Here is a 22,843-nt window from a genome sequence, read left to right on the forward strand (position 1 = left end):
CTTTGAAAATCTTTGAGCACCCTTGTTATATATGGATTTTGTTGATGCACAAAATCAGTGAGACTTTGGAACAACGTAAAATATTAAGTTTGTGACCTTCGCAAAGATTGCTTGGGTCACCTAGTGAGGATAATATGTAAAGAGATAGAGATAGGGAAGCAAACACAAATGTACGTAGTTCACCCTAAGTTGGGCTACGTCCATGAGAGTAGAGGAGTTCCCATTACTAATGAAGAGTTTACACAATACATAGGTTCAAGCATAATCATCAATAGTGAGTCCTAATGACGAGTTTAAGTATAATAATGGCATTAGGGATTAATGGTAGGAGAATAGTCTCTTTTTATAATTGAGGAGAGTCTCCGGCTTCCGTCCATGGTCGATGTGGACTTTAGGAGTTTTATTCTAATGTTGACATGTGTCGTATTGTGATTGGCCTCTTGGTTGGAGAGAAACTCTTGTGCTTTAGCATGGGTGCCTCACCATGAATCCTTTAGTGGGTCCCTAAGGGTATAAAGTTCACCCTTGTTCGATAGTTTCGAAATTGATAAAGTATAGTTCACCCTTGTTCGATAGTTTCGAAATTGATAAAGTATAGTACAAATAGATTTGCTTTGGTAAAGTTGTGATATTTATCATTTAATTATGGATGGAAATTAAGGAACACTAAATATGTTTCAACAATGCTTCATATTTTGATAAGCTTATATTTATATATATTTTACATCAAATTCACTTGTCTTTTCTTTGTTAGTTCCTTATATTTTTGAGCTATTAACTTTCTTTTTGTGTTTTGGGATTTGTCAAGCAAAGAAAAAAAATAAGCACAAGTGGAATTTTAAGTAACAAATTCGTCAAAACTGCCTGTGCAGATCAGCTGACTTTGGAAGCAAGTTTCGGATAGCTCAGAATGAATTAGAGAATGAGCCTTATATGCTTGGAAAGCTATGGATGTCTATTTTCTGGAACATTTTGTGGATTGTTAATATCATTTTTCTAAAAGAAGTTATGGCCGTTTTAACACTAAAAGGTTTTCAAGAGGCTGAGCAGTTTGTAACTGACAAGAAAGCATTGAAAGCAATAAATCCAATAACTCTAGTAGCCAAAACTGATGCAGCCAAGAACAATTCAACTGATACCTATTCAAATATCAGAGGAAATGGAAAATTAAATGGGAGTAATGGGCATAAAGGCTACCTAAAGAGTTACAATTGTTTTACCATTTCCTCTCACTTATTGTCATCACTAAATGGCTATTAGTGGGGTGAGTTATGGAGAAGAAACTAGGGCAGCAAGCAAGAAGAAAAAGGATGTAGGTTGCAGTAGCAAAGGGGAGGGGGGAAAAAAGATAGAAAAAAAAAAGGAAGGAAAGCAAGGAAAAAAAAAGACAAGGCAGGCGTTGGGGATGGAAGAAAAGGAAGGAGGAAATCTTGGCATTCTCTTCTTTCGGTTTTTTCTTCTCAAACCCATGTCTTTCTTTTGGTTTTATTTAAGGATTATGTGCAACTAAATTTTTAGCAGTTAGGGGCTGTTTTGAAGCCTCGAATATGATTGTAAGTTTGTTATGACATTTCGTTTGAATTACTTTTATGAATGGATGAAAATTGGTTCACTACTTGTCTCATTGATGAATTCTTTATGTGTTTTCTACAGATGCATACTTAGTAAGCATATCAAGGATGCTAATGCTATGAATATGTGTGTGTCTGCCCTTGTCGAATGAGGACCTACATATGTTCTAGAGTAGTACTTGTTAATTGCGATTAACATGTGAACCAATTTCTAGGATAAGTAAGACAACACTAGTAGTTACGATGCCTTGTGATGACTCAAACTCTTTTCATTCTTAATGATTTCTACTTGTTAAATCTATGAACACGTCATTCTAGATTGCATGTTAGAGACTAAGTTAAGTTGAAAACGCCATTCTCTTACCATACGACATAAGAAAGAGTAATAGGTTGAGTTTTAACATTGAGCCAACTTGAGCATCTTCATCTGGAAATGAAAGGAATTTGAATAAACATAACATGTTTGCATGATTATTTGGTGGTGGATAACACTTCCCCTAACTCGTTTTTCTTAATTTGCAAACTACTTAAAATATGTTTTTGTCCTGTTTTTGTTCGATTTAATTTAAATAGCAAATCAACTCCAAAAATTCCAAAAATTTGTGTGAGTGTAGCTCTGTGTGTCTAGTATCTGCATATAAAATTTCGTAGACTTTAAATAAGTGTAAGTTGGTCTAATAATTATTTTTCGGTGGCTGGTCAGTAGGGACAACAACCCAGTTTTTGTAACATTTTAAGTAGTTAGATAAAACAATCTTCTGTGGAAAAGACCCTTATTTTCATATGCTACAATTGACAAATCTTAGTCTTAATAAGGAAAATCAATAGGACATTTGTGTGCTACTTTGTGGTGTACTTTTAATCCTATCATATTTCCGTAAATCGGAACTACTTTTGGAAAATGTGTACCAATACCCAAGGAAAACGATATAAAGTGGTAAACCATATATAGATTCCTTTCAATCTCTTCAAGAAGATAAAGATAATATCTTCACCTCCCAAGTTCCACCATTTGATCGTTAGTCCTATTTTTCATTTATTAATGTGTTTTGGACCGACCTACCATGAAACTCTTAATTAGCACCAAAGAACCTACCATGCATCAATAGCGCCGTCTGTACTCTATAAGGCACTTTTCTAATTTGTAACATTAGTTATTTAATTACATGGATTTCCAACTTAAGCAAGCCCCCAAATCAAAGATTTATTCCAAATGTCTTTAATTCAAATGAATCACCAAAAGTGGAAAGCCTTTTTGGAAAGAATCAAAGAAAAGATTTTTGAATCGCGTTATCCAAATATTATCCATTCTAAGATATTAAGGCCCTCCATGAAGGGATCACCTTTTTAACTCCTATTCCTATATAATGGGGCTTGGGCGCTAACCTTTTAACCAACAAACAAAGGCAAACCAATTTACTTGAATACCCTATTTGTGCGTCTATATTTTTCCCTTGTTCTTGTAAACGTAACAATTTTATCATGGCAACACAGGAAGAGCTAGCGCGGCTTGGAGTGGAGGCTTTTGCTATGATAGACAAGTACTATGGCCGGTCGGCCGGGAGGAGTCATACGAGGCCTTCGTTTATTCAAGATCATCATCAATCATCTCATCAGTATCATCATCAGCAAGCTCGTGGAGGGAAACAACCTCCTTATATAACAGATCAACCTGTTCTAAATAGCAAGGACGCAACCCTCTTATTTGGGGGGATAGAGATAAGAGAATATCCCAAGAATCACGGCTAATAGCCTAGCTAATACATACTTAATTAGTTTAGTATAAGTAATTAGTAGTAGCTAGCTAATTAAATAAAGCTCTATGTGTATTAAGCTATAGAGCTTAATTTATCTACGCTTAACGATGTATATATTCCACTTGTAATATGTAGATATAAAGCTATGTACTCCCTTATGCGTAGTACTTTCTCTTGTTATATATAAAATCAAAATCTTCTAGACTTTAGATGAGGGGAAGATGAGGGTTAGTTTACAGGTGGTGGCAAGGTTTGGATAGTAGGAAAACCGATGAAAAAACATCAGAAAGGTGGCGGTATGGCTCGGGTCCGATGAGGGAATGTGGGTTAGCCCGTTTCTTTCTTTTTCTTCCTCCCTCCTTTCCCCTCCTTCCCTCTTTCTGATTGGTCCGTTCCATTTCTCTTTCTCTCCCTATTGGCCCAACCTCCTTCATTTTTCCTCCTTTTATCCCCTTCTGTTCCATCCATCTCTTTCATTCTCTCTTCCACTCATCATCACAATCGTCCACATGGCTCAATCAGATTGCTCCAAAAAATATGGAGCCTTTTAGAGTGAAGGTTAAATTTACTAAAATGCCCCCAACTTTAAATGTTAATATTTCCTTCGTTATAACTCCAAATTACGTTTTGTTTGCTCCTATGTGTTCGTAGTGACGAGTACTACAAGAATATTCTAAGGGAACAAATCTTATGTGACACGATAAAACGGTCAACAAAAATCGACGTATTTGCCTCGAAGGGCATTTTTGTAAATTCATGTTTTAAATTTATAAAAACCATAATTTTTGGGGATAGGTCGTTACATATCATCTTGAATACGTCCCATTAACGTGTCAGTTACTAATGCAAAAATGTAAGGACTTAAAGATAAGCCTTGGTGTGCCCTATGGTTATGGGAAAGTTTTCAGTTTGTCATTCATGAGTTCTTATTGCAGTTCTTGCTCCATTGATATATGCTACTCGTACTCTTTTCTTCTTTAGAATTCTCCAAATAATTTCTCTTGGGACCATATCATTCATTTTTTTCCAAATCTATAAAAACCATGTGCAAATCTTTTTTCATATCTCTATTTCATTCCATCGCTCTTCATAAGAGATAGATTGCCTCTATTGCCGAGCGCCCTGACATGAACCCGAATTGATTCTCTGAGACTTGTGTCTCTTGTCTCAATCTATGCTCAATTACCCTCTCTTAGAGCTTCATTGTATGGCTTATTAACTTAATATCCTTATAGTTCATACAATATTATACATCACCCTTATTCTTGTAGATAGCCACCAAAGTGCTCACATAGTTATAAATCAAGAAAAAAAAAATTAACAACAAGAAATCCCAAAATAGAGAAAAATGAAAGGGAATGTATACCTTAAAATTATTGAACTCTAGTTTATATCTTCTTCCCGAATTTAGATTCAAGATGGGAGTTTTCTAAATCATCATGTATTAGTGGTAGAAGTGGACTTGTATACACACACACACACACACACACACACACACACACACACACACCAAATTATGCAAGGAAATTACACTTACCCTAAGTTTGGACGAAATTACAACCTCGTACAACATCTTTAAAACATTTCAATTTCATATATTTACTATCATTTCATTTCAATATCATACATTCCGTTAAAAAATCTATTAACTTAACCGTTAAATGATGACGTAGCACATATGAATCCACATTTGTGCTTATGTGGCTAAAAAAAAATAAAATAAAAAATTAATTAATTAAAAAAACAGTGGACCCCACCACCCACCCATTCGCACCTTGAAACCTTCCCCTCTATCCGTCCCCTCCCTCCACCACCAAAACCTCATCTTCCCCCTCTGTCCATCCCCCTCCCTTCACCACCAAAACCACATATGCACCCTAATTCCTTCATCTTCCATCTATCCCCATTGCCTTCACAACCAAAACCACATCCGCACCCTCGTCCTCTAATCCAAAACACTCAAAACCACACCCGATTCTCTGCAATTTAATCTTCTCTCTCTGCGATTCAAGCTCGTAAAAACCCTAATTTCAACTTCCCCAACTCGAAGCTTTCCACTCTCTCTGTGATTCAAGCTCGTAAAAACCCGAATCTTCTCTCTTTGCAATTCAAGCTTGTAAAAACCCAAATTGCAGTAAACCCTCATCCGTTCTCGTATGGAGCAACTAGGGGAGCTCGGTCATCAGGCTCAAGTGCTCCATATTGCTCAAGGCAGTGAGAGGCCTGGGAGTGGATTGGAGCCTCATCACAATGAGGTTCATGGGTTGAGTTGAACTCGAGTGCTAACAGGTTTAAAGGGTGGTCTAGTTCGGATAATGGAAAAGAGTCACTGGATTTGCAGAGCAAGAGCTGGAATAGCTGGGATAGCTAGGACGTCGATCGTGTCAGCGTTGGCGTCGGAGGTGGGATGTGGCAAAAGTTGGCGTGAGTGGCCGTGGTTGGCTAATGGGAAAGAGGGAGCATTGTGTTTTTTATATTTATAATCTGTTTTTTAATTTAGGTGGTGGGGACCACTGTGTTTTTTAATTATTAATTAATTATTTTTAGCCACATAAGCATAAATGTGAATTCATATGTGCCACGTCATCACTTAATGGTTAAGTTAACATATTTTCTAACGGAATGTATAATATTGAAATAAAATGATAGTAAATGTATGAAATTGAAATATTTTAAAGATTTTGTATGAGGTTGTAATTTCACCCAAACTTAAAAAGATAAAATGTAATTTACCCTAGGAATTAATACCTTCCCTTTTTCCCCAAGGAACGTCCTTCTACCTTTTTCTTTCCCCAAGGAACGTCCTTCTACCTTTTCTAACAGGGGTGCTTGTGTTATTGGCTTTGAACCCCATTAACAAGAAGCCCCATCTCCCATTAGGTTAATTATAGGCCATATTAATAAAAGTAAAACCAAAATATGAAACGGGATAGATGCCAAAAGGATATGCCATTTTTTAAGGAAATGGAATCGATCGATCACTTTTACAAACTTTGTATCTTCAAAAATGGCAAGCTAGAGGCAAATGATTCCTCCACTACTCGTAATGTAAGGCAAATATGATCAAGAATATCTTACCAAGAAGATATAAGCGCAGACCTTGTCTTTCGGAAGATAAACAAGAATAATTTGGTTACGTAAGATTTGCCATCGTAAGCATGCATACATACCAAACTTATTTCTTCTGATACATTAAATTTCTTTCTTCGGTACTAGATACAACTTTTTTTTTTTTGTCCACTAGATAGTCCATGTTAACTTGGTTAATTTTGCTACCTTCTTCAGTCTAGAGTAAACCTTTTAATGTGACGTGATGATCACGTAATACCAACAATTAACTCATATTATAACGTACTAGTACATTATGTAGCTTTTCAGTCTAGAGTAGATTTTTTGAGAAGTTAAAAACTTAAATCCAAGAAAAAGAAAACCAAATTGTTCGGGCAGGAAATCTCGATGGTGGGAGTTCCTGGCTCGAGCACACAGCTCCCCGCTGAGTCACTTTGGTTGGTTGTCGGGCTCCTGCTTGTCGGGATGCTGCAAGAGGAGGACACAGTTAGTTCTGAAAGGTGCCTTTGTGGGGCCTTAGGTGTAGGCCTTGAGGCTCACAATCAAAACTAACTGAGTGCAAAGGTGTGCCACTGCCATCTCAATATGGCATATGTAGAACAAGTGTGTTTAAGTTGATTACTTGTGCCCTGAGTTATTCTAACTTCTTGTTATCAAAGGATTGTCGTAGATGGGTTAAGTCTACATTAAGTTCTTTTTTATGCCTTGAGATCAAGGAATTTCATTTATCTTGTATGCTTAGAGGGTGGAAGTCCAGATCTAATTAAGTCATCTGTTTAGTTCACTTTTAATCCTCTTATGACAGTAAAAACCACTAAGGAAACCAGATATGAGAACTGATGGAGCTTTGAATCATTAAGAGATTGGAAATGACTTGAATATATATTGGGGAATACATTATAACACTAGATCTATTAATTGAAAGACGATGCAAAGAGAGTCGGGTAAGATTTCACCTTATCAGGCAAGGTTAAATGTCTTGCGATCTCTTCTCTTTGCAGTTACAAAAAGGGTTGAGTACTAAAGAGGGACGAATGGTAAACAGGTTTACACAAGAGAATCGATACTACAACATTTAGAAAAGGTAGCACAGTTTGTACATAGATGAAAAGATGTCTTTCTAAGGCTAAAGGGTGTAGAATCTGGACAAAGCGCAGCTTTCTGGGTATTTGCTTGACTGAGAGACAAGTTGCAGATTTGTTTGTTTGATTGGTTGAGTGTCCTTATCTCTAGGCCCTCTTCCTCCTTTTATGGTCGAATTAGCTTGACTGTGCTGTTTCTTCTCTTGCCTGAAAGTAACTGAAGCGTAGTGAGTCATCACCCTTTTTACATGTTCTGCCATTCAGAAAGTGCTTTTGGGTCGAGAGTAGGTGGATTTCCATTGGTTGTCACTTCTCTTGTGAGCCATCGATTGTCACTTCTCTTGTGAGCACCTATCCTTTACATTTAATGGGGAGCCGTTATATTGTCTTGAAATAGGCATCTGGGTTTGGAGCCAGGCCTTGAACATAGTTTCCTTTGTTGAGTTCTTTTGGGCTTTCTTCCCTTTAAGCTCAAAGTTAAATATTAACTCAAACACAAATTATTCAATTATTTTGAAATTAAGATCCCCGCAAAAACGATAAAAGTTTAATATAATCTCATAAGATTGATCCAAAACCTGTTGTGTTATACCGATCGATACCAATATATATCAGTGATTTCTTTCAAAGCGGCAGCTATCTCTATTAACTTATTGGTTATTATCCGTACAGTCGGTGCAAGGATATAGTGTCCCAGAAGGGTTCCGAGTATCATGAGAGGCTCATGCGCTTGAATCCAGTATAAATAATCTAATGCATATATAGTTCCAAAACTATCAAAAATTATGGAGGGGAAAAAAATTCTAACCTGTGTATGTTATTATATAACATTATGTATTCTGTGGTAGATATAAAATAGTGTAACTCTTGGCCAAACCTTATCAGAATATTGCTTATCAAGACCCGAATTCATCCTTCATCGATTTAATTTGATTTAGGAACTATACAAAGAAAAACCTCATTATCGACAACGTGTATTAGTCAGAGTAGGAAATAGAAAATGAAAACTAATAGTGTTGTTGTTTGTACTATCTTTCCTACAAATGTTCCAATTAAAAATGTGATTATCAAACGGAGACTCGGAGCAAAAGGAGTAGAGGAAGACTTGGAAAAGCTTAAAAAAAGCATGGGGCACTTAGAGCTACCATAAAACATGAATCAAAACTCAGCGCAATGACGTTGATCTAGGACGATTCATATAGAGAGCCCCACTTACTGGAATAAAACTTTGTTGTTGTTTGTACCATCTTTACTAATTACATTGATTAACCCTCTAATCGGTTCTACACACATATATATGTGAAATCAACCTCTTTTAGATGGTAGAAATAGCATACAATAATCAGGATCTAATGACTAAAAACTCTACAGTACAAGATACCTTAAAGCATGATTAAATTATTGTTTTTCCTTAGAAGAGGTATAGACCACTTTTGTTAGAAGTACCTAAATTTTGTTAGACGTACCATCTTTACTAACCCCATCACACTCTCCAAAACCCATCAACTATTCTATATGTTAATATTACTTGACATCGATATCGTGCCCCTTTTTTCAGAATACAAAAGCACAGTGGCATGGTGAAGTTTCCATGAAGGGAGGAGTAAAAACGCAAGGAATGCGAGAAAACAAACAGAACAGGCTTCAATCCCTTTATTTACGCCTTTACCTTTGAACTTTGAGGCTACACAAAGCTCTCTGGTCGAAAGCCTGCATGGGTCTTGAAAGTGAGTCCTTTATTACCATAAAAAGTTATATATGTGAAAGCTAACGAAGTAGTATCTTGCTATATTTTGTTGAATAATTTCAAGAACTAGTACAAGTAAACGTTTTAACATAATTTCTGGGTCATAGTAGAAAGGATTTTAGGCTAGATTCGTTTCAATAATATTCTCCTACTAGAAAAGGAAGGCTAATGGAGAATCGCAAGAACCTGATCAGAAAGCCCACTTGTGAAGCTTTATAGGACTCCTATATAATGCGGCTTGGCTCTTAATTTTTTCGGTAAGACAAGCACAAAGCAAACCAAGCTAGATAGCTCCCCTGAATTAACTCATTGTAATTAAGTTAGCAATGGCTGTTTATGAACGCTTTGTTGTTCACCGGAAGGTAGCCACCCCGATTGCATCCGAACACCACACCATCATAGAGGACTGCCACGTCGTGCTTTACAACAATAGCAAGAACGTGGCAGCTGACGAGAATTACGGTAGCTGGCCGCAGAAGATGATCACCACTACTACTAGGCCTCCTCTTCCTCCTCCTTTCCATCAAGGACAACATTTTTATCCACAAACCAAGATCCACAGGATGGCCAATTACAACGAAGCTCATCACGATCAGCAGAGCTCTACGGCTATTCTCACTAGCACCGAGGCGGCCAAGCTCTACGGCGGAGTGGCGATTACTGAATTTGGTACCAGGAAGCATGGTCGACCTAACTAGCTTCATCAGTTGTATATCTTCGTGCAGAAGGCAAGGAAATCGTGAATCTATCAAGCTCCTAGCTAGTGATCTTATATATATGTATCGCCGCTTGCATATATGTATATGCATCTTCTTTTCGTTTTACTTTATTTTATTTCCAAAAGGCAGGACTTCCGGGGCCATCCAATAAGGATTGACCCTGAGAAAGTCGCCGGTGATTAATGTATACCACCGAGTTGTCCCTCAGAATCTGATCATCCTGCTTATCAGCTTGTAATAATATTATTAGTTGGATATAAAATAGTTGTGTAATTTACTCTACATTTCTCTCTCCCCTTTGTACTTTGACTTGTGAATGAAAATGTGTAATTCCAAACGAGTGTCGGTCCAACGCAGAATGAGACGTAACGCCAAAATTACAACGGGTCTCTTTTTATTAAGAGTAATGCTATTCCTTTCTTTTTTTATTTTTTTTATTTTTTTTAAATGAAATCATTGTCCTAGGTGCAACGATAAGTATTACGCAGAATGAGACGTAACGCCAAAATTACACCCTGGCTGCTTACCACAATTAAAATTAAAAAAATTATCGATATTTGGTGAGGGGCATTTGAAACAATTAACAACGTGTATTGATATCTTATTTTTTTGGTAATGAAGAACCTAAAAAGTTTTATAGTCCGAAAATTTAAAAAGGAAATTGCTATTGGCATTTTACAAATCTTATATTGCATTCCAAATTTTTAATAATTAGAAAGAAAAATACACTTATGAGGAGTGTAGAATGAGATTTTTGAAGAGCTAATAACATTTTTCCATAAAAATATGTTGATTCATATCGGAGAGAAGCACGATTGTACTTTTCGATTTTTGAAAACATAAATTAAAATAATATGAAAGATGATTTGATCAAACTATAACTAGAATACCTGAACTAGCTACTTCCAATATATGGTTATGCTTATGCGATATACAGCCTTATTGTATACGATCGAATTATTTATTTTAAATATAATATGGTTATGCTTATGCGAAAACTAAAATGAACCTCCAAGTTAGTTCAATGAACACTATGACTAAAGCAAGCTTTCATGATTTCTTACCAACATCATTGATCAGTGTATAATTTATAAGACGCATAGAGGACTATAATTTACAAAGGGAAGAATATGGTGGCATACAACCTTGCAAATTTGAGCTGTAACATGAATCATGAGTGCTATTTTTTAGAATGAATTGGAACTCATTTTTTTTAATGATGTGATAAGGGTCACTAGGACTTGAATTGTTTGTAATAACTCTTTTAACTAGTTTTGAGGTGCTTCACCACCCTGTGTTACCAAAATAAAAATGAAAACATTAATTTTTGCTCTATGAGTCTATGTAAAGCTTTTTTATATATGTCTATCCCCGACCATAATAGATAAATGAAGTAATACCTCGTATTGTATGATGACAAGGAGAGTTGCATACCACAAAACCATTGTCACACAGAATTGCAGGAAGGAGAAGAAACAGAAAGGGAGCGACGGCAGCAATGGAAGGCCGCTGGTTTGAAGGCTGGGGTCGACTATGCTGGGAGATTGTCGGACTGCCACAGGATGGACAGGGGTTCTTTTGCTTTGTTTTTTTTTTTCTTTTCATTTTTTTATTTTGTTTTTAAGGTATAAAATTGGTTCAAGTCCAGCAGTACAAGTAAGGAAATATACAATGAACAGATGACAGATTTTCAATGGAAGTACCATGAGCTGACGTAGCCTGGTTTGGTACTGAGATGATTCTGAAAAAAGTTGGGAGCTGTTTTTGTGTTTGGTAAACATTCAGCTTCAGTTTTTTTTCACAGTTTTGGGTGGAAAAAAGCCAAAAACAAGAAGCTGCAAAACCCTTGAAAAATCAGTTTTTTTTTTTCACATCTGTTTTACATAAAAGTTTACTAAACACTATAATATTTTTTTTTTTTTTCAAAAGCACTTTTATAAAAAAGTTTTCCAAACACTCTGCTGCTTTATTTTACAGCTGCTTATTCTCACAGCACAGCAAAAACAGTTTTTTTCAAAACACAGTAATATCAAACTAGTCCGTAGTATCACCTAATAATTTCTCCAACCATAGCCTTGTCATCGAAAAGACAACATACTTTAATATAGCAATCACTCAACGAAATAAAGTCCAACGAAACTCGAAATACAGTAATATCAAACTAGTCCGTAGTATCACCTAATAATTTCTCCAACCATAGCCTTGTCATCGAAAAGACAACATACTTTAATATAGCAATCACTCAACGAAATAAAGTCCAACGAAACTCGAAATTTAGATGAACTAGTCCGAGAGAATAACTGACAAATCTTGACCATATTCATGACATGTTGAGAGTTAAATCTCTAACAGAAGAATTGAGGAACCTTGTAAGTTTTATAAGGATTTTTTTTTTCTTGCAAAGATAAAAGCTTTTATAAGGAGTTGGATTACTCTATATTGTAAATTGATTTTATAGTGAACTTTTTTAATTTTCTTCATGACCCACCCTATTTGGATTGCGGTCATAGGAAAATAAACGGAAAATAAAGATGATTGGTGTGTTGGAAAGAATATGGGCTAGCGATAATGTTGTTCAAATTATCCTTCGGTGAGAATCGAACTTAAGACCTCTCACTTACAAGTGAAGAGGAATATCACTAGACTGTAGTATTAAGTGACGGCATAGATTGACTGAATTGCTAATATTTGGTTGACTAGTCATGCGTAATTAGGATAATAAAAAAAATGAGTAATGCTAGAAAGACTAAATTATGATTAGTACTTAATCGTTGATAAATGTGCTTATTACTATTAGTGACACATCGTTTCTTTTTCAAATTATGTCTCCCTTACATTTTCCACAAAGAAGATAAGATCCTTTCTATTGTAAAAAAACCGTGATAAGTCTTTCACCATTTATCACTCACAGGCCCAAATATTAATCCAGCCTGATGATTAACAAACTTACTTTTTATATAAATGTTTAAAGATACAGTAAATACTAAAATGCCGGCAAAAACACGACATCTTCATTTCAAGCACAAATCCGCAACATAAAAGGGGACATACAGATAAGAAAGAAAAACAGTACAGCACATTGCACATCAATTGCCAATTGGAGGAAATAGATCAGGGCAGATTGCAAGATTCATTTAGTGAAAAACAGTATAACTCACTAAATTAATTTAAGGCATATTATTGAAGCAAAAAATGAATGTAAACTTAAAACTTTTGTCTAGCCATTTAGTACTATGGTTTAGTAATATTTTTCTTCACTTGTAAATGAAACGTCTTAAATTTGATTATCCCCAAAAGTGAATTTAAACCATATTATTGCTAACCCACCCCCTCCCCCTCCCACCCCTTAGTGTAAATAGCATCGTTTGTTAAAAAAAAAAAAAAAAAAAGAAAAAAAAAAAAAGGCTTTTGTTCAAGTTTGAAGGTAGAAGATGCGTTACGAAGAAAACATGCATTTCCAATCCTAGCACGGTGGAAGGGGTAAATGCATGCAGTGTCGTACAAACGCCTCGTATGGATCTTGTTTTCAATGGACTCCAATAACCAAACCGTAAGAAACACGAAAAACACTAAGAAAAAAAAAAGAAGAAAATACATACATAGAAACACAAAGAATAATAGCAATTCGGCCTAACTTGCCTACGTCACGCATGCAATAATTTATTGGATATTTCACTATTTGTCAAGAACACCGTATTGGTTTACAAGAAATTTCCATTTACTCTCAACTCTACGTCTAATTATTAACTATGAAAATCAAGCTAAGCATTGATCAAGAATCAGAGAAAATGAAGAAAATGAAGCAAGAAACTTAGAGAAAAAGAAGAGCCACGGACACGCTTTTCATTTCAAAATGAGCTATTACAAGAATATCCAAAACAAAGGAATACAGCAACTTTCTTAATGACCAAGAAACCCCTCATCCAATCTAACTAAACCTTTCCAAATCTTATCCAAACAACTAATCTTTAAAGCCAATTCTATGTATTTAGCTGACATAGCATATACACATGTAATGCTGCCATGTGCTGCCATGTGGGTACAGTTATCTTTAATCTCTCTCTCTCTCAGTTCTTGCACTTTTTAAAGTGCCTCCCCTTATGCTACTAGTTTGAAGCCTAACTAGTTGGAGTTTGGCCCTTGGGAATTCTCATAAATGAATGAAATCATGCTTTATTTGATTTAGTTCACATAAGTTGAAGGAGTGCTGTTTTGCTTACCACCCTTGATTGGTGGTAGTGCTCACCACATATATTTATTATTATTGGATAAGTTTAAATTTTTAGATTTGTATCTATCCATTACTTTCAACGGTGAGCAAAAATATTCCTACATTGAAGGGATAGTGTGCTGCTAAAAAAATCATTGTTGATTGGTGTTTGAGAAGAATTTGTACCTGTGCCTAGCATTCGGTTGAACGAAGACTAACTGAACTGCTTAAAATATTCAACTCCCTTTATATTTCTTTGTCAAGGATAAGAATAAATGCAAATAGCTACAGTTGACAGGGAATGATCGATTACGAAAATCAGATTTTATGTTCACTGTTCGATACAACATATATCGAGTTGGGTGTAATCGATTATGAAAATCAATTCATAAACCCAGCTAATCAGTGAGAATCGGATTCACATGGGTCCGGTAACTGACTGATTGCCACACTTAGCTTTAGCTTTAAGAAATTATGTTTTATATTAACTGATTTAATTAGTCCAGATATTTGAGGGGAATTTTGAGATATTAGTTAAAAACTTGAGGATGGATCGATGATGCTGATAAATGATATTCGAAAGAAGTAGAAACTTCACAGATTTTTCTTCATATTTTAGCTTTATTCCTTTCTTTTTGACCCAACAGAGACTTGGAACAACCTGCATATTTGTGCATTAGATTGGGTAGAGACCAACTCAATTATTAAATTGTTGGCTTATTAATCACACATGAACTTTCAGACGAAGTAATTAAATATCTTTCCTTGATAATATATACAAAAAAAAAAAAAGACCAAAGAAGATGCGTGGCACCAATTATAAGGGCCTTAATTAATATATTTAGTTATATTTGGGTTCTTCTAGACCCAAATAAAGGAGGAAAAAAGTTCTAAATTCTAATTCTCCTTTTGGCATACTTCTTTCCTGATGATCTTATATTAATTTAATTTGTTACACTGAGGCATCAAAATCATATTATTCCTAACTTCCCCCTCTCCCTAATTAATGGCAGCTAGATGCAGAAGAACAAAGCATATGTAGAGTGTACTCTGTAGTACCACTACACTGAATAGGTCCAGAAGCTACCTTAATTTGAATATCGCTAAAACTCTGTTTGTGGAGACAATGATAAATACTGTCTGGCTACAACTTGGTTTGTGGAATTGATAAACATTCTTTGGCACCTAGCATATAACGCATGTTAAAATTACATAGTACGTATGTTAAAAATTACTCATGAAAAATACAATTTGAGAAATTTATGCATTAACTATAATTTGTTTCCAAGACATAATTAGTTTCCTTACATATAAGAAATCAAGTATTCTTTTAAGAGTAATGCTACACTTACCATTTATTTGTACCATTTCTTTAATAAAAGTAAGGTCCACCACCAACACATATGAGTGATGAGTCTATTAAAAAGATGATACAAATGATGAAAAAAGTAACAATTTTGTTCTTTTAAACTAAATTATCTTAAAGATAAATGTGCATGCATGTCCTATATATATATATATATATATGTGTGTGTGTGTGTGTGTGTGTGTGTGTGTATGTATGTATATGTATACATATGTATATATATATATATATGTATATATATGTGTGTGTATATATATACATATGTATACATATACATACATACATACATATATATATATATCATTTTGTGGACCTTTAAGGGTGGAGTATGGAAGATCTTATGTATAGATTCCAAAATCATAATCGTTTAATTTTGTAATCTTCATGTAAAGAAGTATCTCTCTACCGTTTAATTGATAACATGCATACTAGCAATTGTACAAATGCTATGCATGTGTCTATGAAACTTTTGAAAATAAAATCTACAAAAAGAGAGAAAATATAAAATGGTCGCTAAAGCTTTTTGGTGACATTTAAACAATTTTTTGTCTCTGAAGAAATTGTTCATATCTTGAACGACTGTTTTTGAGTAACTATTTCGTCACTAAAGGTTTAAAATGTGGAAAAGAGAGGGAGGTGGGAGGAAAAATGGGGGCAAGTGACATAGGTACGTAACAGTGAGGGAGAGAAAAAAACAGTAAAATTATTTTGTATTGGGAATTGTTATTGACACTCCAAGTTTCTCATTCTACACTCCAAACTGTCTATATTTAGAAAGAAAAATACACTTGTGAAGAGTGTAGAATGAGATTTTTGGAGTGCGAATAACACTTCCTTTGTATTTAGTTTATTATATTGCCATAACTTTTTTTTTTTTGTTAATAGGTTAGTTAATTTGGTCTTTTTACCCTTTTTAAATGACATAAGATTTTATAAATAGATAGTGTAGATAAGCTTCAGTATGTATGTATTGAGTGAGTCCGCCTATATAAATGGGGCTTGCCCCAACCATTTATGTAGAATCCAAATTAAGCAAAACTTGGACTAGTTTATTTGGAATTTCTTGCTAACATGGGAAGCCAAATTTCTTCTCTTCATCCTGATACAACTTTTCCAACCGGTGATCATGATTACCAAGGATACCCACGACAGGCGAGTCAAGTTTCTTCTCTTCATCCTAATATACCTCTTTCTACCGGTGATCATGATTACCAAGGATACCCCCGACGGGCGACTGCAGCCAACATGGAGAATCATGGACCTCCACAGAACCTTCAGGGGCCTAACTATAACAAGCTCATCAATTCTGATGAGGCAGCGAGAATCTATGGTGGGATATACATCAAAGAAGTACATGGTACTCGTACTTCTACCAGTAAATCGATCAATACTAGGCGTTATTATTGACTGGTGCGCCCGTTAAATATCATGCTTCAACAAATTATGCCCTAGTTCATCGTTTCTATATGTACCTCCACATCGTGTGTGTCTTGAAGTTTTATATCATCTATATATATCGTTTGTATATATGTTGAAGTTTTATATAGCACTCGTGCATGTATCTTTCTTTATATATATACAGAAGCTCTATATGTATCGTTTGTATCTTGAAGTTTTATATAGCACTCGTGCATGTCTCTCTCTTTTTATTTTCATTGATTTAACTTGCGAAGAATGCATGCACGATTAATTGTGAAATTGATTAATTTGAACTAAATAACGCACATGCATGGCTTGATTAAATTTGTTAAACTCAATGCTTGATGTTAGTTTAATATAAGACTATTCTTATACCTATAACTCCTTGATGTTAGTTTAGTATAAGTCTATAAGACTATTCTTATACCTAGACTATTCTTATATCTTCTCTCAAGTGAGTGAGAGAAAGCGGAAAAAAAAAAAAAAAAACAATTTATTAGGACTTAGCGCAAAAGAAAGCCAACTTCTGAGCTCTATGTGTGGGTATAGGAGAATATATAATAGGTCTCCTCCAATATAGAAATGGTCAAGAGTTTCCAAGAAGTCCGCCATCATTGATCAGCCAAGACTCAAGAGAGATCTCCAAGGCGTGGAGAATATAGAAGCTGTTATAGGCTTGTAACTAAACTTGAGCATAGTAAGAAATCTAACCTTGTCGAATTGGTATAAAAAGAGAGAGAAAAAAATCTCTCCCTAATATCAGTATAACTGAGAACTCTTCTTCTCTTCTTAATCAAATTTCCAACAAACGTAAGAATTGAAGATGGGAATTATAATTTGCAATTAGGCGGTGTCTTCAGTACCACATTAGATAATTTCTCTGTAAAATATATATATATATCTACTAAACATTTACCATACCATATAGATGATGGCCATCATATATATATTTTTATTTATTTTAATTCTCTTTTACTTTATATAATTCAAAGATCATAAATAAACAAAGGTGTGCATAAAAAGAAAATATCTGTAGAATTAATTTCCCCTAATTAAATTAAGAATGCCACCTACAACTTGAGTTGAAATGAATTGTGTTCCTCCCATGGAGGAATATGCTTATCCCTTTACTTATAATTAACATATCTTCATTGTACGAATATCATAATCAGAACTATTCAGTCTTGTTATCATCATCTAAAGATCATATCTAGGGAAAATCATTTAATTTGAAGATTGTTTAGTCATCCATACATGTCAAACCAATCAACAATTTTGGTAACAAGTAGCATCCTTATGATGAACAGTCCGTTCTTTTGATGAAAATGAATGGCTAAGCAGTGTCCAAATTGAATTATTTTTTTTGCATATATGATATTTTTATGAATGGTTTTGATTATGATATTTGTACAATATATATACGTTAATCATAAGTGGATGGACAAATAGGTTCCCCATGGGGAACACAAGCATTATTCTTATGTGTTAATTAAAGCCAATATTTTTCCTTTTAATTTGGTGGTGGTGGGTGGTTTAATTTTAAGGAAAACTAATGAAAAGGGCTTGAAAACTTTGAGTTTTAACGATAAGGACAAAATAAAGGATAAAGTGAATAGTACCTGTAACATCCCACATCGCCTAGGGAAGTGGATCCTGTAAGCCTTATATGTATATTTCTATCTCTACCTAGCACGAGGCCTTTTGGGAGCTCACTGGCTTCGAGTTCCATTGGAACTTCGAAGTTAAGCAAGTTTGCACGAGAGCAATCCCATGGTGGGTGACCCACTAGGAGGTTCTCATGTGAGGTCCCAGAAACAAAACTGTGAGGGCGTGGTAGGGGCCCAAAGCGGACAATATCGTGCTACGGTGGAGTCGAGCCCGGGTTGTGATGGGGGCCCGGAGCGGGATGTGACAATTTGGTATCAAAGCCAATCCCTGGCCGGATGTGTGTCGATGAGGATGTCAGACCCCTAAGGGGGTGGATTGTAACATCCCACATCGTCCAGGGAAGTGGATCCTGTAAGCCTTATATGTATATTCCCATCTCTACCTGGCATGAGGCTTTTTGGGAGTTCATTGGCTTCGGGTTCCATTGGAATTCCGAAGTTAAGCGAGTTCGCGCAAGAGCAATCCCATGATGGGTGACCCACTGGGAGGTTCTTGTGTGAGGTCTTAGAAACAAAACCATGAGGGCGTGGTCGGGGCCCAAAATGGACAATATCGTGCTACAGTGGAGTTGAGCTCGGGATGTGGTGGGGGCGGGCCAGGATGTGACGGTATCAGAATTGACTTTTTAGTGTAAAAATGTGGTTTCGTTAAAGTGAACAGTACCGCGGACTTTTCGTTAAAACTCCCTTAATTTTATAAGGGATGCTTTTGAACTTCTTTTTCTACTTTTAATTTCTTTTTAAGAATGCAATGTTCTCTAATAAACATAACTATCTATTTCTAGGCCACCCTTTAAGATCAACTAATTTACAAAAATCAACCAAATTAGAAATCATTTCACTGTTTGATCCCCTAACTCCTAGTTTCAATGTTTAACTAAAAAACATGGTTTGTTCATTGATTTTATAACCCTTAGATAACTTCTTTTTTTCTTCAGATTTTGTTCATTTTTACAAAGATAACCTTAAAGGATGACCAAAAAAATAAATGGTTCGGATTATAGTGCAACATTGGAGAATGAAAATGAGAAATGAAAGTCTAAAAGAAATTTATTTCAATCTATGGCAATATCCAATAAGAGTGTCATTTTGCTAACTTATGTGGCACTTTTATGCTACTTTAAAAGTTTTTCGCTCCAACCCACTCTTCAACCACAACAACAACCAAGCCTTATCACTAAGTGAGGTTGGCTGTATGAATCCTATAACGCTATTGTGTTCGGTTTTGCGTCATGTCTTCCGTTAGCTCCAAGTACTCCATATTTTTTTTTAAATCTTTTTCCAAGTCTTCCTCTACCCCTTTTACCTTGAGCCTTAGTCTCATAGTCGCATCTTCTAACTGGACCATCTGTAGGTTTTGGGTTCATGTGTCCGAACCAATTTAACTGATTTTCTCTCATTTTATTTTCAATTGCGGCAACTCTTCAGATTTATTTTTCACCTTAAAATAATACTATCCTATGTTTATCATATCTTGTAGAACCCAAATTTTTATTTTTCAACTTTCTACTAAACAATACTTTTGATGAAAATTTATCTTCAATTTGCTAATTCAGTTGCTACTTTTGTTGGATATAAGGTTGTTCTACATAGCATAACAAATCTAACTTGGCTAACCATTACTACCCTTGGATTCCTGGAGATGCTCACTAATTTAATTTGTTGGGGTAGAATTCCCTAACATAACCTTTAAAAATCTTTGAGCACCCTTGTTATATATGAATTTTGTTGATGCACAAAATCAGTGACACTTTGGAACAACGTAAAGTGTTAAGTTTATGACATTCACAAAGGTTGCTTGGGTCACATAGTGAGGATAATATGTAAAGAGATAGAGATAGAGATAGAGATAGGGAAGCAAACACAAGATGTACGTAGTTCACCTTAAGTTGGGCTACGTCCACGATAGTAAATGAGTTCTCATTAATAGTGAAGAGTTTACACAATACATAGGTTCAAGCATAATCATCATTAGTGAGTCCTAATGACAAGTTTAAGTATAATAATGGCATTAGGAATTAATGGTAGGAGAATAGTCTCTTTTTATAGTTGAGGAGAGTCTCTGGCTTCTGTCTGTGGTCGATGTGGACTCTAGGAGCTTTATTCTAATGTTGACATTCGTCGTATTGTGATTGGCCTCCTGGTTGTAGACACACTCTTGTGCTTCGGCAGGGGTGCCTCAACACGAATCCTTTAGTGGGTCCCTAAAGGTATAAAATTCACCCTTGTTTGGTAGTTTCAAGATTGGTAAAGTATACTACAAATAGATTTGCTTTGTAAAGCTGTGACATTCATCATTTAATTATGGAAGGAAATTAAGGAATGCTAGATATGTTTCAACTTTCAACAATGCTTCATATTTCCGTAAATCGGAACTACTTCTGCAAAATGTGTACCTATATCCTCAAGCCAACCAAGGAAAATGAGATAAAGTAGTAAACCATATATAGATGCCTTTCAATCTCTTCAGGAAGATAAAGATAATATCTTCACCACCCAAGTTCCACCATTTGATTGTTATTCCTATCTTTCATTAATTAATGTGTTTTGGGCCAACCTGCCATGAAACTCTTAATTAGCACCAAAGAACCTACCATGCATCAATAGTGCCCTTTGTACTGTATAATGCACTTTTCTAATTTGCAACATTAGTTAATTAATTACATGGATGTATATATTCCGCTTGTAATGTGTAGATATAAAGCTATGTACCCTCTCATGCGTAGTACTCTCTCTTGTTATATATAAAATCAAAATCTTCTAGACTTCAGAGGCAATGGGCAAAATGTACTCTTTGTTTCACATTCCTTTTTCCTTTTCTTTTTTCACAATGGTGTTTTCCAATGGTAATGTGCTGCATTCCTGACAACACTCCATTTCTATGAATATGGTGAGGACCTTGGCCTATTGTATGTGCATTTTGGATTGACCGCATCTCTTACGAAAATGAGATCCGAATGATTATATGATCAGTGTCTTACGTACAAGTGAGAATATCCACATATTATTAATAGGTTCTACTTCTGCAAGTAATCTAGTGATGTAAGAAAATTGGTTGAGACAGGAGTAAGTTCATAAACAACAAAATCCACCATGAGCTTTGAGCTCCGATTGAGCTCACAATATACCATGTCAAAAGAGAACGGAAAGACTCGTTTGTTACATCAAAACGACATTTTAAGTTTTGAGGGTCTTTTTGGAGTTTCGTTGTTTTTTATATTTTGTTCCAAATTTGATTTCTTAGAGACACTAGGGTTTGAGGTAGGAAACTTTAAATTTGATTTTAGGTTTTTTTTTCTGAAAACATAACGATCACCGTCTCAGAAGATACTGATTTGAAGGACAACAACAACAACAACAATCAACCCTTATCCTATTAAGTGGGGTCGGCTATATAAATCCTAGAACACCATTGTGCTCGGTTTTGTGCCAAGTCTTCCGTTAGCTCCATGTAGTCCATATTTTTTTGATAGTCTCATTTAAAGTCTTCCTAGGTCTTCCTCGACCCCTTTTACCTGGCTCATAGTTGGATCTTCTAACCGCATCATCTGTGGGTCTTTGGTTCACGTATTCAAACCATCTTAACCGATTTTTTCTCATCTTATCTTCAATTGCGGTCACTCTTGCTTTACTTCGGATATCATCATTCTTAATCTTATCATTTCCCATGTGCCCACACATCCAATGAAGCATTCCCATCTTCGGGACACTCATTTTTTGGTTGTTGATTTTTAGCCGCCTGACATTCCGTGCCATAAAGCCTCGTTGGGCTTATTGCCATCCTATAAAAAATTTCCTTGAGTTTTAGTGGCATATGACGCTCGCACAACACACTGGTACACTTTGCCGCTTCATCCATCCAACTTGGATTTATGGTTAAGATCTTATCTAATTCTCAGTTATTTTGCAAGATAGATCCAAGATAATGAAAATGTTCACTCTTTAATACTTCTTAATCTTTAATTCTCATCTTTATCTGTTTGGACCTCAATTCCCACTAAACTTGCACTCCATATACTCTTTCTTTGACCTACTGAGGCGAAGACCTTTAGCTTCCACCACTTTCCGCCAAAGGTTAAACTTCACATTTACTTCCTTCTACGTTTCATCTATCATCATTATATCATCTGCGAAAAGCATACACCAAGGGATATCATTTTGAATACATCCCGTTAACTCGTAAGTTACTAATGCAAAAAGGGTAAGGACTTAAAGCTGAGCATTGGTGTGCCTTAT

This window comes from Pyrus communis, chromosome 6 (genome assembly GCF_963583255.1).
Source record: "Pyrus communis chromosome 6, drPyrComm1.1, whole genome shotgun sequence".
NCBI classification, from domain to species: Eukaryota; Viridiplantae; Streptophyta; class Magnoliopsida; order Rosales; family Rosaceae; genus Pyrus; species Pyrus communis.